General features: G+C 29.8%; 1 long non-coding RNA gene across 1 annotated transcript; it reads left to right on the top strand.

Annotated features, from left to right (window-relative positions):
• The first annotated feature begins 364 nt into the window (after nt 1–364).
• Nucleotides 365–4,271, top strand: LOC127716285 (uncharacterized). Its single transcript, XR_007988844.1, has 6 exons — nt 365–540; nt 918–1,111; nt 1,477–1,627; nt 2,423–2,610; nt 3,436–3,586; nt 4,081–4,271. It is a non-coding gene; the product is annotated as an uncharacterized LOC127716285 (long non-coding RNA).
• Nucleotides 4,272–5,307: the final 1,036 nt, after the last annotated feature.

The raw sequence follows: 5,307 nt of genomic DNA, 5'->3' as shown, positions 1-5,307 counted from the left end.
GTAAATAAGTCTTTAAGCCATAACATGTCTCTTCTTTTGTAAAGATAAATTTATAACATAATCTGTTGTAATGAAGAATTTATAATTTGTAAAAAATATTATCATCGAAAAAGATATACGCAAGAATTTGGTACCAAATGAATTTAACTTAAATAGAGAACTACGATAATAATTGTGTATCATTAAAGAGAAGTCGCGATTGTTAAAACTAATAAGCTAAATGGCGATGGGACAGTATTGCTCCAAGTGTAATTATCTATTTTTCTTTTTTAACATTCGATACAAGAATTGACGATGACGCGTAATCTATGGAAAATAAATGCAAATAACTCAGCATATGATATTTGTTTGGTTTATCTTTGTCTCATATTTCAAATTTCATTTAGATATATGATTCATCAAATACACATTATGTGAGAAATATTACCTTGCAAGATTTGAAGACTGTTGAGAAATGGCCTTGGATTTCCAGAAGTAATAACATAACAATTGTATATGAACATCCTATTAAAGACAACAGTCTCATAGTGACATATTCAAGTAAGCATTAATTATCTTAAAAATATTTTTGAATGATCAGGATAAATGAAGAAATATTTTGGAATATTCACATAGTTACGCAGTTTATTGAATCGAAGAGACAATGCATAATAGGAATGCCAGGAATTACAACACATACTGAATAGTACAACAGACCACATCAAACCGAATCTTCTACAAAAAAACAAGGGCGGAATATCACTTTATTATAGAAAGCCAAATTAAATCTCAGTCATTATTATCTTGTCGCATTAAAATACAAGGGTCAATTAAGGAAACGAAATACAAAACATGAAGTGTTAAATATGTTCTTCATCGATGATGTGTTTCTTTCTACCATTGTTGAAATAACAGTTTTAAATTTATTTTTATTTTAGAAGAACCAAAGGTACAATACCACCAAATTACAGCAACAAGTGAAATTCGGACACTGTCCTTTACAAAAACAATATCTCAATTTAAAGACAAAACCTATGTATGGTCAATCATAGGCAAACCAGACCGTATTATTCATATAACTGTATTTGTGAAAAACACAAAAAGTATGCAGGATAACTTTCCTTACATAAAGGTATGATATTTGTATATCACTATATGTTTTTAAAGAACATACATACACGACTAGAATAAAGAACCAATCATAAAATAAGGAAAAGAACAGGTTGATTATGATGAAAACAAAATGTAAGAATGTTTAAAAACTTTATTTTCTAAATTTTATTTGTAATACAAACATTAATATCACATCATAAGAACTTACATACATGCCTAGAACAATGAAACAATCATAATATAAAAATTAAAAGCTGAACATGACGAAAAAGTCTTCAGATTCAATCAAAGCTTTATTAATAAAATTATTTTTTTACTCAAAACTTTGCAGTATCAACAGATAAATCGATTTGACCCTTGAATAAGTTCAATTTCTTACTTCAGATTTATAACTTTGGGGAAAGTCATATGACACATTCATTAACAATAGATGACCTATCAGATGGATCGTATCAAGCTGCCTTTGCTTGTCAAAACTTAACAATCACGTGCAAGCCATATCAATGGAGCAAGAATATACAATTTTTCGTCCACGGTATGTACTAATATAGATCAGTCTTTTAGAGATAGAAAATCCTAAATTCCATGTTTAGTGAATTCAACACCTTTTTTTGGCAAATAGTGTGCATGTGTACGAATTCAAATTTTCTATGATAACACATTCAAGGTTAAATTCCCCAAAAATGTTTATCAGATACATCGATATTACATTTCGCATTTCTGTGTTAAGTGAACATCAACCTCTGTTCTCAGATGAAAACCATAATTTGGCATACATTTAAAACACGTCTGTTTCAAGTTAGAACCCCAATTCATAGTAAGCTTCCTTAATTGAAAAAAAAACTTAATATGGGACGGACATATTATTCCTATTATATGCTATTGGATATATTCCGTATCTGTTATTGTATTCTGCAAAAGAAATCGAATAATTTGAAACACTATGCATCGTTGTGAAGTGGACGAAAAAGTCTCTCTTTGCATGTACATGTACATGTAACATATATCACCATCGATAATCGCCATATGTCAGATAAGGGACCAAATGCGGACATACAGTTAATTATGATACACTGAACACATGTAACAAACAAACAAAAAACAAACTAGTAGTTATTTTATGATACAGTTCAAAATTCCTGTACCAATATGGAAAATGTGTGAACCAAGTCAGGGATATGACAGTTGTTTTCCACTCGTTCCGTTAATTGATAAAGTTTGATTTTATCAGTTGTTTTGGTCTTCCCCTTTGTGAATTTACCTTGGAGGTTGGTTTATTTTTTGTTAATCGTTTTTCCCAGAAGATTTATTTTTCACTTTGGTATTTCAGAAGAAGAAAAAATACAGTATCAACAACTAGCTGCATCAAGCAAATTAACGACCTTGTCTTTGAAACGGAATAAGTCTACGTTTGAAAATACAACATATGTTTGGTCTATTTCTACCGAATTAGATACTCTCATATACATCAAAATATCCCTGAATGAAATGCTGACGGATTATCTTCCAAACATTGAGGTACCTTAATATCTATTTTATCTTTTCTTGTGTGTAGAAATCATATTATTCTCGAGACAAAATGGATTTACTGTCAATTATACATTCCGTAAAGGCAACTGTTCTTTGATATTAGGTAAACACAAAACTTGAAGATGGCGCACTTTTCGTGAACAGTTTTGAATTTGTTCAAGGTATAATTTGACCCACAAAAAATGAAAATGTACAAATTTAACTAACGACGGAAGATTAGAATCTTTTTGAAAAAGATAATATTAAATGGTTTTATACATTCATTATACATAATAATTCTGATTTACGACTGTACTAATAGTTTTCTACACGACAAAATATAACTAATAAGTATAAATTAAGACAACAGTAGTTTACAGATATTTAAATTACTTTAATCAATCAAGAAGACAAACAAAGTTGTAAAGAAAAACTGAGGCAATCGATTGATTTCAAAAAGGAGCGAAACCGGGTGCTTCAAAAGGATAAGCGCCTTCTCCGATGCATGTATCGCACGCCATGCAAATCAACATTCAGGCATGTATATTCCGAGAAAATGGATGTTGACAAATGGAAAGATAGTGTCATAGAATTTATATCTTTAATCACTTTTGAAGTGTTGTACATAATATTATGTGGGTTATAAATAAAACTCTACATGTATTGGGAAGAAACCGAAAAAAAAAGAAAAAAGAAATTAAAATTTTGCATAAAAAATAGGATATTGCAAGGAAACTATATAAACATTTCTCATTCGAACTTTGTAAAGCAAAAAATGCTGACCCTAAATGAATTTTGTTCATCTACCAAAGAAAGATTTTTTAAAAATTTCAGATTAATAACTTTGACGACACAGCCTCTTCTACTTTATTATCATCGGATGAGATAATTGATGGGGAATACGAACAGGAATTTGCCAGTAAAAACTTAACAATTAGTTGTAAGCCCTATCAGTGGTGCAAGAATATAACAATAGAAGTCCAGAGTAATTATATAAGTTTTAAATTTCTATCCAATTCACTGCATCATACATTTATCATTGATTCAGAAATACACGATTAACCTGAACAAAGTAACGATTCACTTAACCTAAACAGCAGAAAGTCAACAGGACTGTGTTACTTTTGATAATTTGAACGCTAAAAATTATCAAAACAGATTTTACCGGACAAGAAGTCTACTATATTAATGAAACTGTCTTCTGACTTCACGATGCAAACCTAAAAAGATCACGTTTCATTCACTTATTTTGTTTTTAATGTAAAAAAGATAATGGCAATTAATGATGTTCGGAATTAATTATCTAATTAGTTTTAATATAAATTGCCGAGGAACTTACATTTTTAATTCCGCTTTACTCTGCAGCTTGACATTTAATGTGTAAAGAGTACTCTAAGCTTGTGATAATTTATAAGAACAAACACTTAATCCCTTTTAAAACAATCATGCAATCGAATAGTTGGCATATTTGAATTTCAGAAAGAGAAAAGGAAGTCATAGAACATATAAATGCAACTACAGATATATCAGTGTTATCTGTTGGAAATAGTACAGCTGTATACGAGAATAAGACTCATAATTGGACTATATACGCTCATCAAGATCACATTATATATGTAGCTGTAACTCTATTGAACTATGAACAAATGTATGGAAAAAGCTTTCCGGACATTGAGGTATGTGTTAAGGATTTTACACTACACGAAATCCTGGATTTGAAGAGGTATGCAAATGTTGTGTAAATGTATTCAGAGACCGACATTTACATATATTTACAAACCGCTGCAGTTAGTTTATCTTGTCTTTACATGTAGTAAATATCAACATTTCTTGTGCTATACCCTCCTATGGGCGGTTATGAGAGACCGCGGTTTATTAAATGTATTAACACCTAATCAAACCATTTTAAAGTTTAGAATTTGCATATATTTATGACCATCTCAAAACTTTCGCAAACTTATGTATTTGTATACCTCTGCAAATGGAAATCTTTGTCATGTATTTTTCTATGATGTAAATTTATCCGCAAATGTCTTTCTTTGTCTAGGTAGCAAAGCATCATCATTCAAATAACTTTATAAGGGTTATAAAGTGTAAGGTGCATCTTCATTTGCCTGGTATGTAAACCAATTCAAAACGAGAACTTTATAGAGGGATGTAAAGCATCATTTCCTTTAATCTGCAGAGACCTGTCAAATGTATTGTAAAGGAATATTTTTGTTAGTCTTTATAGTCGGCTGAAATGTATGTCAAATCAGAACATATCAAAAGCCTTTGAACATATTCCTAAATGTATGGTAAATACATAGATTTGCAGACAATTTGTTTAATTAAGAAATGTGGTCAAATGATAATATCAATGACATGTGTAAATATATTGGGCATATGTAACTTTGAATACATATGCAAAGAAATGATAAAGAAAGATATTTCAGACAGCTAGAAATGTATGTGTAAATATATTGGGCATATGTAACTTTGAATATGTATGCAAAGATATTATAAAGAAAGACAGCAAGAAATGTATGGTAAATATTTATATTTGCTTTTAATTTCCTGATATATTTGAAAGGTGCAGATTATATGGACAAATATTGCCATAGCTTTTAAAAATTACTGGTCCAGCTATGATATGACAAATATAGTTGCTTTGGGATTGGTTTTGGCATATTGGTAATATCATTTATTATACATGTATTTTAATAA

This window comes from Mytilus californianus, unplaced genomic scaffold, assembly GCF_021869535.1.
Source record: "Mytilus californianus isolate M0D057914Y unplaced genomic scaffold, xbMytCali1.0.p SCAF_9, whole genome shotgun sequence".
NCBI classification, from domain to species: domain Eukaryota; kingdom Metazoa; phylum Mollusca; class Bivalvia; order Mytilida; family Mytilidae; genus Mytilus; species Mytilus californianus.
This window is presented reverse-complemented; position numbering and strand designations above follow the sequence as displayed.